The sequence below is a fragment of the Castor canadensis genome, chromosome 4 (genome assembly GCF_047511655.1).
Source record: "Castor canadensis chromosome 4, mCasCan1.hap1v2, whole genome shotgun sequence".
NCBI classification, from domain to species: Eukaryota; Metazoa; Chordata; class Mammalia; order Rodentia; family Castoridae; genus Castor; species Castor canadensis.
Genome location: NC_133389.1, coordinates 136639767 through 136658113, shown reverse-complemented (window position 1 = coordinate 136658113; position 18347 = coordinate 136639767). Strand labels below are relative to the sequence as shown.

The 18347-nt window shown below is 34.8% G+C and overlaps 1 protein-coding gene and 1 pseudogene across 2 annotated transcripts in view; one reads left to right on the top strand and one right to left on the bottom strand.

The window, feature by feature from the left end:
- Window positions 1-18347, bottom strand: part of Znf804a (zinc finger protein 804A) — a 395234-nt gene that overhangs the window by 181306 nt on the left and 195581 nt on the right. The window lies entirely within an intron of this gene.
- LOC109680390 (small ubiquitin-related modifier 1-like) lies at window positions 5833-6079 on the top strand (annotated as a pseudogene).

Sequence of the window (18347 nt, the reverse complement as noted above, 5' to 3'; positions counted from 1 at the left end):
GCATGGGAGGGATAGGACAAGGGAAGGAAACCCAACAGTTGAATATGGTTGGTGTGGTCACTGTACAGGAATGAATATAGAAATCTTAAACTGGCTGGGGCTACCATGGGAATGGGATTAGGGCAAAGTGAAGAGGACTGGTAGGGATAAACCAATTGGGGTTGTAATACATATATGCATGAATCAACACAAGGAATCTCCCGTGTAGCTGTCTTTATTTCAAAGTAGCAAAAACACCATGTTTTTCTTAGTAATTTCTTCTACAAAATCAGAGAACAGGAAGACTTCAGGTTCTGCCTGGGGGTAAGGGGTTTTACACCAGTGGGACAGGGGGAGGTAGTGGAGAATGGGGATAGGAGGATGAACATGGTAAAAATAATGTATATACCTGTACGTAAATGCAAAAAAGATATCTGCTGAAACTGTTCCAGGAATCAGGGGAGAAGACATAAAAAGAGCAATGAATTCAAGTATGATACATTTGATACATTGTAAGAACCTTTGTAAATGCTATAGTATACACCCATTCGCACAACAATAAAATAAGTAGAAATGTAATTTCATCTGTAATAGCATAAAATAATAAAATAAGAATAAATTTAACAAAATAAGTGTAAGACTTTTACATTAAAAATTATAAAAATTATTGAAATAAAGGAAATAGTAGATGGAAATACATGACATACTTATGAATAGTGGTATCTCGTAATGCTAAAATACAAATCTACTTTGCAGAAATTGATGAGCCAATCATGTGTTATCAAAAGAGTAAAAAGAATATTGAAAAGGAGGAGGAATCACAGATCCATCTTTCAAAACTTCCAACTAAGTTAAAGTAATCAAGACATTATAGCACAGTCTTAACACAAATAGATACAGACATAGAATAGGCATGGATGTCCAAAACTAAATTTATTCATTTATGGTTGATTGATTTTTTTACAGGGGTATTAAGGCAATTTGATAGGCAAAAAATAGTCTTTTCAAGAAATGGAACTGCTGTCACAAGTGGCTGATGGCATAAATTCTAGTACCTTGGGAGGCTGAGATCAGGAGGATCATGGTTTAAGTCCAGCCAAGACAAATTGTTTGACAGATCCTGAAAGCCAAAACAGGCTGGACCTATGTCTTAAGTGGTAGAGTGCCTGGTTTACAAGTGGGAAGCCCTGAGTTCAAACCCCAGATCTACTAATAAATAAAAAAAGAAATGTCAGTACCAGACATCCATGTGCAAATAGGTAGACTTCTTAGTTACTGCATGCACAATAATTACACTCCAAATGGATCACAGACAATAATCTAAGAGCTAAAAAATATGAGAGACAACATAAAAGCAAATCCCCACGATGCTATTTAGAAATATGTGACTTTCTTAGAGCAGAGAAAGCACAAATGACAATAGAAATACAAATAAAATGGACATCATTGGAATTTTTAAAATACTGCAAACTTCTTTTACATAAATAGCACCATAAATAAAAATGTAAGAAGATAACACAGAAAAAAAATGTATGTTTTCAAATCATGTATCTGATAAGGAATTTGCACCCAGAATATATAAAGAACTCTTATAATTTGTTAAGATAAAGATAAGTAATTCAAATAAAATGAATAGAAGATTTCCATATACATTTCTTCAAGGAGGTTATTCAAGTGGTTGATTAGCACATGGCAAGGTGTCTCATAGTCATTAAGTCAGTGAAAATTGCTAGGCATGATTGTGCACACCTGTAACCCTAGCTATGTGGAAGTCATAGGAAAGAGGTTTATGGTCCAAGGCCAGCCAATGGCAAAAAGCAAGACCCTATCCAGAAAAATAAGTAAAGCAAAAAGACAAGGGGCATGGTGAAAATGGGAGAGCCCCTGCCTAGCAAGCACAAAGCCCTGAATTCAAACCCCAGCACCACAAATAAAAGGATAATGAAAATCAAAAGCAAAATAAGATGCTGTTTCCATCCAATCTGTCATACTTAGAAGCAAAACATCAAGTTGAGTATGGTGGTACCCACCTATAATCCAAGCACTCAGGAGCCTGAGGCAGGAGGATATCCAGTTTGAGGCCAGCCTCAGGCTATACAGTAAGACCCTGTCTCAAAAACAAATAACCAAACAAAAACACAAAAAAATGCTCACAAAACAGACAATAACCTTGTTGGAAAGGACATGAAAAAACTGAAGCATGTATATTGCCGAGAAGAACATAAAGTGGTACAGTCACTTTGGAAAACTATTTGGCAGTTCCTCGAGTTCTTATGCATAGAGTTAACCATAGGACCCAAAAATTCATATACAGATGTTCATAGCAATATTATTTATAACAGCAAAATGTGGAAACAACCCAAATACCTGTCAAGTGGTGAATGGATAAATAAAATGTGATATATCCACAAAATGGGAAATTATTCAGTCATAAAAAAAGAAGTGTTTATACAATCTACAACATAAATATACCTTGAAGACATTGTTCTAAGTAATATAAGCCAAAAATAATATATTGTGCAATTCCATTTATCTGAGAAATCCAGAATAGAAATTTCTATAAGAAATAAGTTAGGTTTAGTTTCCTGGAGCTGGAGAGTTGAGGAAGAAGAATGTGCTAGCAGGATTTCTTTTTTGGAGGAGCATGAAAAGTTCTAAAATTAGATTATGGTGATGTTTACACAGTTCTTTAAATATACAAAACCAGCACACTGTAAACTCTGAATGCCTTAACTGTATATGAATTATATGTCAATGAAGCTATTAAAATGACAATAAACTTTACAGTATTATTTGGTGCTGCCGAAAGAAACTTTATTGTATAAAGTGGATATTAAAATGTGCTCTTTTAGTTCATCTGGCTGCTATAATAAAACACCATAAACTGTGTAACTTTTAAACAAAAGAAATTTATTTTTTATAGTTCTGGAGGTAGGAACATCCCGAATACAGGCACCAGCACATTCAGGGGCACCATTTCCGAGTTCATAGATGGCTCCTTCTCTTTGTGTGCTCCTCAGATGGAAGGTCCCGACATGCCCTTCCTCAATGACATAATTACCTCCAGAATCCCTCCTGCTAATGCCATCACTTTAGGTATTAGTTTTCAATGTATGAGTGTGGGCCACACAAACATTCAGATTAAGCAACAGCTAACTATTGCATTGGATTGTGTGTGAATCTTGTTTCATCACAAGGTAGTTGGTAGATTCAGCTATCATGTAAGTAGAATTTCTCTTTTTTTTGGTATTTAACTTTTTTTAGTATTGGGGTTTGAACTTGCTTTGCACTTGCTAGTCAGGTAAATTATAGAGATTATTTTCAAAAGAACTGTAGCATCTCAAATTAAGAACAAGAAAATGCAGATAGTATATTGAAATAGAAAATATTGGTAACTAAACTAGAATTAAATAGATCTGTCTGGATTTATGTGTGCAGGGTGTGTGTGTATGTGTGTGTGTGTATGAGAGAGAGAGAGAGAGAGAGAGAGAGAGAGAGAGAGAGAGAGAGAGACAACATAAGAAGGAAAAAGCAACAGAGAGAGAACACTGCATTTTGTATGAACATTTTCCAGTTCTGTTCTCTGACAAGACTTAGAAGCAATTGCATTTTGGTAGAAGACCAACCAACTCCAAGATTTTTGTTCCTACATCAAGCTCTAGGGCATCTTGGAGAAATGGCTGATTCTAGGGATAAGGGCATAAAAGGACAGCTGTGTCTGGAAGATAATGTGATAGCAAGTAAGAAAATATCTGAAGAATGATAGAACAAGTCAGAAATAAATAGAAGCCAGCTTGAAAGGTCTCCTACTAGCAAAAGAACTAGACACATTTAGTATCAAATAAACAATTATATTTGGCATGGAGCATTAGCTGAAATAGGAATGGTTTTTATTATTGTTGTTTTGTTTTTTGCAGTATTGGGGATTAGACTCAGACCCACAACCTCAATACTTTTAGTCTGTTTTTCAGATAAGGTCTTGAGCTAACAGTATCCAGGCTGGCCTTCCACCTTCCCCTCCAGCCTAAAATCTACGAATATTAATTTTTATTAATATAAATGTTCAAGTGAATAAATAACCATTCGAGAAGAAAGTAATTTTTAACATGATATGCAAACTACTAAATGAAGAAAGGATTTTATACCAGGGAAAATCATCCTTTCACAAAATCACACAAATAGTTTATTCAAACAAGAACCACTAATAGATCTAACAAGGGAGTAAAAGTTTACCAGAAAACAGGATTTTATGTGGTTTCAAAATATGTGCTCACAGCATACTCATTTCTTAGAAGGAGTACCATATGCATTTTACTGCATAGCTGCCTTGCTGGAAAGCACTTACTATGAGATCAAAGGAAATACTGATGGGACTAAATAGCATCCTGTGCCTCCAAAAAGAGTCATAGAGAAGTGCACTCCATTACTTCCATATTCTTGTGAAAGAGTAGAGATTACATCCAAATAAAGAATTGAAAAACCACATGTTTCCTCATATGTGAACTATTGGCACAACAAAAATATAAGCAATATTATACATGTATAGAAATACATATAGAATATGTACTAAAAAGTGGAACTGGTAGAGAAGAACAAGGGAGAGAGTAAAGAAGGAAAGAAAGGAAAGAATAATAATGAAATATATCACACCTGTGTAGGAACAATGAAACACAATGAAAATTTACACAGGACAGGGAGAAAAAGGTGAGGAATTGCAATGGAGGGGATTACATCATCTTAGTAAAATGCATGCATAGGTATAATACCAAGGCAAAAATCCCACTGAACAATGAAGGACAAAATCAAAAACAGGCCACATTAAGGAGGGGGCAAGAGTGGGAGGGGGAGACTAAAAGTAGGAAGTAAAGAAGATGAATATGGTTGATGTATTTTCTATGTAAGAATGAATATAAAATATTTAAACCTGTTGAAATCACAAGGGATTAAGGTAGAAAGTAGAAAAATGGAAGGAACGAACAATTCAAGATACAATACATATATACGTGGAAATGTCGTAATGAAACCCCTTGTACAGCTCTTTTTTATTGTTCTTCTGGGGGGTACATTGTGGCATTTACAAAAGTTCTTATAATATATTAAATATATCGTATTTTGATTCACCCCCTCTACTATTCTTCATCTGCCCTTCCCCCATTCCTGTAATAGTTTGAACAGATATAATTTTTCCATTTACATACATGTGTACACAGTACACACATTTATCCTCTTTCTCCTTTTCCCCACCTTCTCCCCTTTTCCCACAGTTACCAATCCCCCAAGTAAGACCTGTTCTGCCCTCTGGTTTTCTGATTTTTGTATAAGAAAAGAAGAAGAAGAAAAATGATGTTTTTGCTTGTTTAATATAACTACACAAGGAGTTTCCTTTTGGCACTTCCATGTACATAGCTCTCTTAAACAAACCAAATTTTGTTTTTCAAAAATGAAGGATGGGAAGATAAAACATGTCTTGGAGTAGGTACCAGTTGGAGGGGTGAGCATATAAGGAAAGCATGAAAGAGGGTGAATATGATGGAAATATTATGTACTCATGTGTGAAAATGGGAAAATGAAGTGGTAAGAAGAAAAAAAAAGGATAAGGAAGATGAATTTAACTAAGGTAAATTGTAAGCACTTTTGTAAACATCACAATGTACCCCCAGTACAACAGTAATATAATAAAAATAAAAAAAGAATTTATGTTGAAATAAAATGATTTTTAATGAACAGATGATGAGCTAGAAAACATATTAACTAAAATGACCAAGAGAAAATAGATTTTTAAACCCCAGAGCAAGATTCTTTCTGTCAGAGACTGCTGAGGTGTGGAGACCCCCAGGTAAAGCCACTGTCACCATGTGTGACCAGGATGCAAAAGCTTTAGCTGAGGACTTGGGGGACAAGAAGGAAGGAGAATACATTAAATTAAAAGTCATTGGACAGGATGACAGTGAGATTTGCTTCAAAGTGAAAGTGGCATCGCATCCCAACAGGGAGTTCCAGTGAATTTACTCAGATTTGTCTTGGAAGTCAGAGAATTGCTGATAATCATACTCCAAAAGAACTGAAATTGGATGAAGGAGATATGGTTAAAGTTCATTAGGCACAAATGGGGGTGGTCATTCAATTGTTTAGATATTCTTTTTATTTTTTTCTTGTCCCTCAATCCTTTTTTTATTTTTAAAAATAGGTCTTTTGTAGTGTGGTGTTTAAAATGAAATTGAATGCTGACACTCCATCTCTTTAAAACAGTTGGCAGTTGGAATTCTAGTGCCATTATTCCATTTGTTTTCATTGTGCTGATTTTTGTGGTCCAACCTCAGCCCACTTCATATGGCTCTCTCCTTTTAAAAAGTAACACATGTCCACAGAGAGGTCACTTTTTTCAGGACTGCATATTTTCACATTTGTGGTGATAAATAAGATCAACTAATGCCAGTTTTCAAAATGACTTTCCAATTGACCCTGAAGTTCTTATACATAATTGCTTCAGTCCTGGACTATGACATTCAATGGGAGATGGAAGGTTTTCATAGAACTGAACTGTGAAAAAATGACCTTTCCTTAACTTGAAGCTACTTTTAAGTTCTGAGTGTCTGGGCCAAAAGAAGAAGACTATGAGGTTTGGAGTCAACATGATGTATATGGCGAGATTAATGATTAACACTAAAGATGGCTTTACTGAAGAGAAAGCACTTTAAAATTTAAAAAATCTTGTCAGAAGAACCCAGAAAAGTTCTAATTTTCATTAGCAGTTAATAATATACAACAGCACACTGATCCTTTTTATTTTATTTGTACTTTTTGACCTGGGACATGGGTTGTAAAAGAACATTGTCTATAGAAGCTCATTAATATAAAAAATATTTGTAGAAGAACTATAAAAAAATAAAATAATCAACAAGGCATGAATATTTAAAGCTGAAATAAACTATGCTACACACGAGACTCTCTAAATTTTAATCCAGTATTAGTTTAAAAACTAAAAATTATAATTATAAGTCAATCAAAATATATTCAATTGAATATTCTATTCCAAGTTCACATTAGTTGCATTTCTTATGTTTAACAGCCACACGTGAGTAGTGGTGAAATTGTAGAGAACATTTTCAGCATTGTTGAACAGTACCGATCTATAGTCCTAGAAGACACAAAGAACCACAGCAACAGGAAATCATTAGGGAACTGAGTATAAAAGCAATGGCAATAGAGAATGATATATAAAACACAAAAAAGTATAAAAAGTATTACATGTGACAAATGTAATGCAGTACAAAGTAACACAGTAACAATACAACACAGGAAAGAAATTTTAAGAAACAATTCCTAAGCCAGTGCTGAGGCAAAGGTGGGAGAATAAAACTCTTTGGTGATGCTGGGGTGTTTATAACCTAGGATAGGTACACTGAAAAGCAATTCTCCAAGATTATTTAGCTATGTTAAGAATGAACATGCCCTGCAGCGCAGGAAGAGCACTGATGAGATAATATTTCAGATAAATGCTTACATAAGCCATGTAAAATTTTAGTTGTTCATGACAGCGAGAAATAAGAGGCAATCTAAATGTCTATGTCCATGGAATAACAGGTAAGTAGAATATGATTGAATCTTGTTAACAATGTGCAGCAGGAGTAAGCACCAAATTGATGAACAAAAGCCTGGAGAAAACATAAAACAATGAATTTTTGGCACAATACCATTTATATACCTTTAAAATATTAAAATATATCAAAATTTCACATTGTACCTCACTCAAGTATATTTAATAACACTTATTAAGCAATTTACAATAGATGTCTATTTGGTGGATGAGAAATGGTAGCAAAAATCAAGAAAAATGCAAATGAACAGTGTGAGATGTTGCACAACTGAATTATAATATGCTATGAACTATAGGCATTATTAACCAATCTATTGACATATAAGTCTCAAAATGAAATGGGAAAATGACCAGACTCTGTATTTAGGAGAGAGGAGTTTTTAAGTTTAATGAAACTACATTTTTGTCTGTATTAACTGGATTTATTATTGTTTAAAAACAACAAAAAAGTGTTTTGCTGAGAGAAATGTACATCAAGAATAAGCATTTGAAAAGTACCATGATATAACTTCTTACAAATAAGAAAGTAAGAAGAATAAATTCTTATAGAAAATTAGCATTTCTCTAAAGAAATTCTGATTATAGCTTTCTCATTGGTCTTTTGCTGTGTACAGACTTAAAATAAGAAATGAATCTTAAAGAAATCATGCAAATTCACATTCTTGAAGTACACAGCAATGTCCTGCTGTGTCCATAATTGCTAAAACAGGAGCTCACTGGATATCCAGGGCCACCCACTGGCCAAAGTACCAAGTCCTGATAGACTTTCAGTAGTTTTTATGGACAGAAGGAATGGATGCTTGATTATGATGTGGATAAAAGGACAAATTGCATAGTTAATTGGGAAGTCCTAGCAAACTCTGATGAATTTGTAGATTATTGAAATGAGAGAGGCTGCACCAAAGTCCTTTATTGAAAATCAAATCATTTGTGGGCTTTGTATCATTGACCTTGCTTATTTTTCTCTATTTGGTAAGACAGAAAAACTGAGATTTCTTTCCAGTCAAGTATAGTTTTAAAAGATTTTCTGATTTCTATTATAAGAAATTCAGGGTTCCATTTATGTTCATAGCATTATCCAGGAGTCTGAAACTGATGGAATGTTTTCAGTCGAAGCTAAAATTTTTTCCAAAATTTTGCTCTTTGCATATCCCTCAATTGCTTCCTTTCTGTTGTACTTAGTGTTTGTTTTGTGTTCTGTTTAGTGAGGCTGACTTCACATGTGAGGAAATTGCTTTCTTCAGATGTGAGTTATTAAATCAATTGGAAACTAAATCAGCATTTCCACTCTAAATAGGGCATGAATCATCTGTCCTGAAGATTCTGATTCATTAGGTATGGGTGGGGGCCTGGGTCTCTGCATTTCCCTTACATGCTTGTGATAGGCAATTTGATTGGAAAATTGAAATCACTCAGACGTCTAACATATCAAATATTTGAAAAAGACTGTGCAGTCTTTGAATATAATAGAATAAGTCATTAACTGTTTTGGATAAAACCTGTGGATATCACAACTAATAATTACCTCCATTCAGAGAAAGTGTGATTAAATCACATGAACATGTGATAGTCTAAAGAGAAATGCATATATATATAGTTCAAGGAAAAATTAAAAATAGTATTAGTTTTCAAAATTCATAAGAAAGATATTATTAGTACTATTAAGTTGAATAAAAATTTATTTATTCATAACACACATGTACATTTAGGCAGGTATATAAAGAGGTGATGCTGTAACTATAAAGGAAAATCTTGCTTTCCTACGTAGATTTTTAAAACCAAATATGCTTTTTTATTCTGAATGTAGCTTTCAAACATTTATAAAATCTGTTTCCTGTCAGTATTTTCTAGAGATTACAAAATGTACTTTGTTGCAGAGTTTTATTCTAGAAGAATAACTACATTTTTTGCTTCCCCCCCCCACTTATTTCTGCAAACTGAACCTACAGTTAAAAGATAATTTATACTTTATTGTGTCATGTTGGTTTTCCAGGAATATCTAGTAAAAATTATAGCCATTTGTCCACTCTAGTGGATTCTATCATCTGATTTATTCTCACAGAAATAAAGGGTTTCCAGGGTTTCAGAGAACCAATTTAGCTTTTTAGGAGGGGAAGGAAAGTGACTCACTATGAAATATTGATATTAAAGATTGGTGATGAGATACTGCCAAGTACTCTCAATTGTGTGCTAAGTTCTCTTTTGAACTGCAGTTCATCACTTAAGAACTGCCAGACAGGTTAGTTATTTGATCATTTACTGAAGTGCAGAGTTCTGCCTTGATACTCAACCACATTATGACTGTACAAGAATTCCTTACTGCAATCAACTCATAAGGAAAGAAACCTGCCTCAAATAACAAAATACCCAGATAAGCATCTATGTTATTGTTTAAACCTTTAATCTTAGTAACAATTAAAACTGAATGAACACCATGTCAAAGAATTCCCCAAGCTTTGTCACTGATGAAAATCTGTTATTAAACCTTAGACTTTTGAGTTAACCAAGTACATCATGTACTATATCTCCAGGTAAACTGTTGGTTTATAATATTTAAAAACTTGTTTCAACATGAACTTCTCACAATAAATGCCTTGGATAGATTTTGAAATACCTGTGAAATAGTCAAATTCATGTCTGGAAGTGAGGAGGGGCGAGGGAGAGAGGAGGCAAAGGGGAGCAGAAGGGAGAAATGGCCCAAGCAATGTATGTACATATAAATAAATGAATAAAGAAAAAAATAGTCAAATTCATTAAATATCATATTTATCAATAAATGTAGTATGAAAATGAATATTTTAATTCTATAATTTTACAATATATAATATTAATAAAGTATAAAACTGCTCTCAAATGGATTGTGCAGTATGATTCTTTTCTAACTTTATACACTTAAATTTTAAAATGCCTATAATCCTAGGTATGCAGGAGGCCCAGTTAAGAGGATTGCAGTTTGATGCTAGCCTCGGGCATAAAAGTATGAGACCCTATCAAAAAAGTAAAACTAAAGCAAAAAGGGTTTGGACAATGGTTCAAGTGGTAGAGCCATTGGTACTTGCCTAGAAAGTGCAATGCACTAATTTCGAACTCCAGTACTGCTGTCCTCAAAAAATTGAAAAGGAGGAAATTCTAGTCAATTGGTTTGCTAGATATTAAAAGAAAATCTATAAATTGCCAATAAGACTAACAATTTCTGTAAAATAATTTGTTGTGCCCTCTACAACTTATTTGTTGGCCTGTGTTAAACAATATAATTATGGATCTTTTAATGTGTAAGATGAATGAGGTAGCTCACTGAAATCTTTTTGGAAGAAATTAAAAAATGAGTCTCATCTTTGAGTGGAAAGTATACAAATATAAGGTAACATCATGATCATATGATAAAATATCTTTTGTAACAGGTACTTAAACTATTTTTTCTTAAAAGCACTAACTCCTCACTTGGGCCCATGAAATAACTAAAAGCAGAAGGTAAACTTGGTATTCCTCCTTCCATTTCTGTATCACCTTGCAATACCTTAGAGTTCAGAAAAGACAGGACCAATGGATGACATCTTTACAAAGAGGGACAGAGAAAACTGCCCCCAAGAAAAGGAACAGCAGAGCCTCCTCAGGACAGCCTACCCACCAGGCAAGAATGGCTTGCTTATCCTGACCAGATTGCTTCCCTCCAGTGAACACAGCAATACTCACTTCTGTAGAACTCCTCCCACAACAACACTGAGATAATGATCAACCAGGCCATAACTGGGACTGGGACTGTGGAACTATGCATACCTCTCACCATCTCCCCTAATTTTTCCTCTATTTTAACTTAAAACTCATTTTTATACTTGGAAGATGAGTTGAAATCTCTGCCTGTGTCCTGTAATGAAACTCCCTTTTTTCTGACTTTCACCATTACTACTCTCTTTATTTGGCTATTGTGGTGAGTGGCCCACCTGACATACAGAATGCCTGGAGTTTGGGCCTGGACCCTTAAAAATCTGGTTTCACTTTAATATATAGAACGTGTTGCTTCAAGGATCCAATGTAGAAATTCTTTTTCTCTTATGTTTACAGTGACAGTAGACAGGTCAATAGAAAACCTTACCAGATGATTTAATGCCTTCTATGCCTACTAATAAGAGCTCTTTTAGCAGTTGTATTTTTCTAAGAACTGATTTGCTTAAACCATTGCTCTTACCATATAAATATATGAAGGATCACATTGTTTCATTTTTTTATTTAAAAAACTATTTATTGACCCTCTGAACTCCATCCCCACACTCAGCATTTAGCCAACCTCATGGCAGAGTTTTAAGTTTTAATTTATTAACAACTGGGAAGGTTTAGGGGGAATGCTGCTAACATTCATCCTCCCTACAAGCCTCAAAGATCTTTAATAGCTGGAGGTGATTCTGTGGCAGAAAATTCAGGGAAAGTACCCAAACCAGGCCATGGGGAACAGATGACATCCTCAGAAATCATCTGGTGGGGAACAGGTGGTCCAGCTTCACCCTGAAATACCCTATAACGCCCCTTTTGATATAACATTTTCATCTGGATCCAAGCTGGAACATGTACAACAAGGGTCCCTAATTATTGCCTAATGAATATGGACTGCATTTCATTGAATTCACAGATACAGTCAATCAATCTGTCAATCACCAAAAGCCACTCTTAAGTACCACCTGAATCCCACCCCAACTTGCTCACCTCTTATAGTGTATACATACCCATTCAAACCAAGCCACTTGTGCTATTGAGCCACAGGTGCTTCTTTTAAGGCCCCTCACTGGCCCTCCCTCCACACACTTCCTAGGAGAGTATACTTTTCTGGTTTCACTCTCTCGCACTCTTGATTAAACTTTGCTGCTGCTTTGCAATCTGTATCTCTGCTCAGTTCTTTCTTAGGGATACCAAGGAATTGAAGTCTTCTGGACCAGGGTCTTCTGACCATGGTATCCCACTGGTCATAATTCCAGTCAGGATATTTTATTGAGGTGGGAGGCACCATTATCAGTGACAATTTTGTTAATCCACCAGGCATACTTTGCAAAAATGAAAGGCTCCAATCCCTGCCGTGTATCTTCGTGCCAGCCCATTGTCTTGATAGAGAACAGGTAGCAGTTAGAGGCTCCTGGAGTATGGGTGGGGGAAGGGTTGGTGTGGTGCTCCTCTCCATAAAGCTGTAGGAGCTTTTACTCTGGCTCTGACTTTTGGTTGTTTGATCACATTTTCCAGATGAGGGAATTTGGGGTCCCATTTTCTAGATGAGGCTGTTAGGGTCCCATTTTCTGGATTGATGAGGCTGGATAGATGAGGTTCTTAGTCAACATAACTGTTATCGCCTAATGGCTGTTGATCCATGGGCTATTACTGACTTCATAAAATCATTCCCCAGTTTCTTAAAGTAATCATGTCATATCTGAAGACAAGATCTTCCAGGCAAAGTCTTTGAACATTATTACCTTTGCTGAGAGCATCCTGCATGTAGTCCAGGTGACTTCCTCCTGCCTTAGCCTCCTGAATATAGGGATTCAAGCATGTGCCACCATGTCCCATATCTTTAGGAAGAATATTACCACCAAATTTTAATTTATAGAAACTATGTATGTTGTGATGTTTAAATATTCAGAATATGCAATTGATCAAATTTAGGCAAACAATTTATTTGAGTAATAGTTGCATGAGTCTTTTAAGAACAATTTTACTGATTTATTGCATTTCCTTCTTTGTAAGTCTACCACTTGGTTCTACATTAAATATTTTCACAATAATAGTATTATAATTTTTTGACTCAAATTGTAAGTGATGAGAGTAAGTCTTAAATGTCTCAGAAAATAACATAAAACTAATAAGTTATAAATATGTACAAGTAGAGCTAATAGAAGCTGAGAAGCAAAGTGGAGAAGATGTGGCATGGACCTAGTAATTTTTCTCATTTTAAAGAGAATCTATAAAATGAATTTATATGCTGGGAAATAAGAAAATTGAAGTACAGTATTTAAAATTATAAAGGTAACTAAAAGACAAAGTACAAACAGAAAATACTAAAGAATACAGACCTGGGGAGGGAAGTATATAATTTCTTACTTTCAATAAGGGAAATTTAGATAGATTGATGAATCAGGATCTACTTATTATTTATTCTTACACTATCGAAATAATGAAAAAAATGGAAGAGTGGAGGTTTATTTCCTCTGAAAATAAGTCTATATGAAATAGAAGACTTAGTTTTTACTTACTTGGTTTGTACGTTATAGAAGACTTCTTGTTTCATATTCTTGTTATTTTATTCATGTCGTAACTGAAATGCCACCAGACCTCCTCTTTGCCTGACTGAGCTGGTCAAGAATGTCTTTTTCAAGGAAGCTTTTTTGTGGCATATTTTATTATTTCAAAATAAAATAATACTTTGGGTTTTTCACTTAGAATTCTGGTAACAATTCATCTAATACATTTGTTAGTTCTATAATTGAGTTATGTCTTTTTCCCTGAATGGACTGCATAGCACAAGAAATAACATTGTTGGTAAGCAACATTGCTGTTCTTGCTCATTAATGTATCCTCCAAGAAAATAATGAAAACAAATATGATCACAGTCTGATCTATAAACTTTTCTCTATTGTTATAATATTCCTTACACTGATTTAAACAAAATATACTTTTTCAGTTCCTTAAATCTAATCCAAGGATAATTACTTTTTCAGATTTCAGTTAAATCCACATCACATTTATGTTGCAACTTTAACTCGACATTGAATGTGTTTGAATTTAAGTGAGCACTAAAACGTAAAAACAAGAACTGAAGCTGAATTTAAAGGTATACCTTGTAAAGCTTATTACATCTTTATATGTGAAGAATACATGGTTATATATATTGGTGGTAAAAGTGCCAGAATAGATATTTTGATGTGTTATAATTCTTATTGCTTGCCAATGCCCTTTCTTATGTTTTAAAATAAATTTCTTCTCAACCTTTTAAATACATCTTCAGTGTTAACTTTATGTTCTTATTGCTATTTCTTTCTTTTTTTCATTTATTCATATGTGCATACAATGTTAGAGTCATTTCTCCCCTCCACCCCCTCGCTTCCAGGCAGAAACTGTTTTGCCTTTACCTCTAATTTTATTGAAGAGAGAGTATAAACAATAATAATAAGGACAAAGAGTTTTTAGTAGTTGAGATAAGGACAGCTATACAGGGAGATTCCTCGTATTGCTTTCAGGTACATATGTGTTACATTCTAAGTTAATTCTTCTCAAACTCAGTTTTTCTCTAGTTCCTGGTCCTCTTCTCCTATTGGCCTTGGTCACTTTAAAGTTTCTGCATTAGTTCCTTTGCATTGAGGACATCAAGTACTATCTTGTTTTTTGGGTTCCTTACCTATCCTCATACCTTCCTTGTATGCTCTCGCCTTATCATGTGACCAAAGTCCAATCCACTTGCTGTATTTGCCCTTGATCTAAAGTCCACATATGAGGGAAAACATTTGATTATTTGTCTTCTGAGCCTGGGTAACCTCACTCAGGATGATGTTCTCCAGTTCCATCCATTCACTTGCAAATGATAAGATTTCATTCTTCTTCATGGATGAGTAGAATTCCATTGTATATAAATACCACATTTTCTTAATCCATTCGTCAGTAGTGGGGCATCTTGGCTGTTTCCATAACTTGACTATTGTGAATAGTGCTGCAATAAACATGGGTGTGCAAGTGCTTCTGGAGTAACCTGTGTCACATTCCTTTGGGTATATCCCCAGGAGTGGGATTGCTGGATCATATGGGAGATCTATGTTTAGACTTTTAAGAAGCCTTCAAATTTTTTTCAAGAGTGGTTGTACTAGTTTGCATTCCCATCAGCAGTGTACAAGGGTTCCTTTTTCCCCACGTCCTTGCCAACACCTGTTGGTGGTGGTGTTGCTAATGATGGCTATTCTAACAGGGGTGAGGTGGAATCTTAGTGTGGTTTTGATTTGAATTTCCTTTATGGTTAGAGATGGTGAGCATTTTTTCATGTGTTTTTCGGCCATTTGAATTTCTTCTCTTGAGAAAGTTCTGTTTAGTTCACTTGCCCATTTGTTTATTGGTTCATTAATTTTGGGATAGTTTCGTTTTTTGAATTCCCTGTATATTCTGGTTATCAGTCTTTGTCTGATGTGTAGCTGGCAAATATTTTCTCGCACTCTGTGAGTGTTCTCTTCAGTTTAGAGACCATTTCTTTTGTTGAACAGAAGCTTTTTAGTTTTATGAAGTCCCATTTGTCTATACTTTCTCTTAGTTGCTGAGCTGCTGGGGTTCTATTAAGGAAATCCTTGCCTATACCTATTACCTCCAAAGTGTTTCCTACTTTTTCCTGTACCAACTTTAGAGTTGTTGTTGAGTTCTAGTTTTAATGTATTGTGATCAGACAGAATGCATTATATTATTTCTATTTTCTTATATTTGCAGAGGCTTGCTTTGTGTCCTAGGACATGATCAATTTTGGGGAAGGGTCCATGGGCTACTGAGAAGAATGTATATTGTGTAGAAGTTGATTGAAGTATTCTGCAGACATCAACTAGATCCATTTGATCTATGGTATGATATAGATCTAGGATTTCTTTACTTGTTTTTTTGTTTGGATGACCTATCTATTGGTGATGGAGGGGTATTAAAGTGTCCCACTACCACTGTGTTGGAGTTTATATATGTTTTTAGATCCTTCAGAGTATGTTTGATGCAATTGGGTGCATTGACATTGGGTGAATATAGGATGTTAATTGTTATTTCCTTCTGGTGTATTTCCCCTTTTATTAGTATGGAATGTCCTTCTTTATCTCATTTGATCAATGTAGGTTTGTCTACTTTGTCTACTTTATCCGAGACAGATTTTGCTACTCCTGCCTGTTTTCGGGGACCATTGGCTTGGTAAATCTTCTTCCAGCCTTTCACCCTCAGCCTATGCTTGTTACTGTCGATGAGATGGAAGCAACAAATTGTTGAATCTTCTTTTTTAATCCAGTTTGTCAAATGGTGTCTTTTGATGGGGAAATTAAGTCCATTAACATTCAGTGTTAGTATTGATAGGTATGCAGTGATTCCTGTCATTTACTTGTCTTTGTTGTTAAAGGGTTTGATTATGGCAGCTAAGTTGATGTTACTCTCTACTTTCTTGCCTTTTCTTCTCCTGTGGTTTGGTACTGTCTGTCCTTTCATGGTTTTGTTTGCTTTCACTTTCTGTGTGCAGAACTCCTTGAAAAATCTTTTGTAGTGGTGGCTTTGTGGTAATATATTGTTTTAGTTTCTGCTTATCATGGAAGACTTTTATTGCTCCATCTATTTTGAATGATAGCTTTGCTGGGTAGAGTATCCTAGTGTTGAACTTATTTTCATTCATTGCCCGGAAGACCTCACCCCATGCTCTTCTTGCTTCTAAGGTTTCCATTGAGAAATCTGGTGTGATTTTGATGGGCTTACCTTTGTATATTGTTTGTTTATTCTCTCTTACAGCCTTCAATATTCTTTCTCTATACTCTGTGTTTGTTGTGTTATGATAATTTGTCATGGGGTAGTTCTAGTTTGATCAAGTCTGTTTGGTGTTCTGGAGGCTTCCTGTACCTGAATGGGCATAGTTTTCTCTAGATTTGGGAAATTTTCTGTTATTATTTTGTTGACTATATTACAATTTCCTTTTGCTTGCACCTCTTCTCCTTCCTCAATGCCCATGATTCTCAGGTTTGGTCTTTTGATGGAGTTCGTGAATTCTTGCATATTCCTTTCACAGGTCTTGAGTTGTCTGAGTGGCAGTTCTTCAGTTTTCCTTTAATTACCATTCCATCTTTGAGTTCTGAGATTCTGTCTTCTGCTTGTTCTATTCTGCTGGAGTGGCCTTCCATTTTGTTTTCTATTTCTGTTTTGTTCTTTTTTCTGAGGTTCTCCATATCATGAGTCACTTCCTCTTTAATATTGTCAATTTTCATCCTGAGTTCATTTATCACTCTATTTATTATGTTCTTTGTTTCACTTTGGTGTTTATACAGTGCTTCTATAGTTTCTTTTATTTGCTTTTGTGCTTTCTCATATTCTTTCTTTTTGTTGTCTTGGAATTTCTTGAGTGTCTACTGTACATTTTGGTTGACCATGTCCAGTATCATCTCTATAAATTCTCATTGATTACTTGCAGGATTTCTACTTCTAGGATGTTCTTTGGGCTTTGTTGGGTTCCTTAGTATAGTTTCTCTTTGTTTTTTTGGAGTCTGGATCTGAGTGTCTGTTTTCTTAATTTCCCTCTGGTTCTTGTACTAATTTGTTATTGGGGGGAAAATATTTCCATCCTTTTTCCATCTTCCCATCATTCCACCTGGTGCTCTTACTGTGCCTGTACTGTGTGTAATTTAGTATTATCTAGCTTGTTATAGTAAAAATAATTATATCTACAATGGAAGGGTAAGAGGAAAAAGAAAGAAAAGAAAAAAGAAAAAAAAATAGAGAACTAAAGAAATTAATAGGGAGAGATAGTGTACTAATCAATAGTGAACTAAACAAGCATTAGAGAGACAGAGAAAAAAGAAAAAAGAAGAGAAAAAAAGAAAAGAAAGAAAGAAAAGAAAATCCCAGGTTCAAATGCAATAAAGTTTCAGTCTTAGTAGTTCTAGTATTAGTCCTTCAGCATCCAGTCCTGGTGTTGGTGCTTGAGTAGAAGCTCTGTCATTGTCTCACCAGTGGAAAATAAGAAGAAAAAGAAAAAAAATTTTTAAATAGAAAAGATATATGAAATTATAAAAGAATAAACATTTTAGGT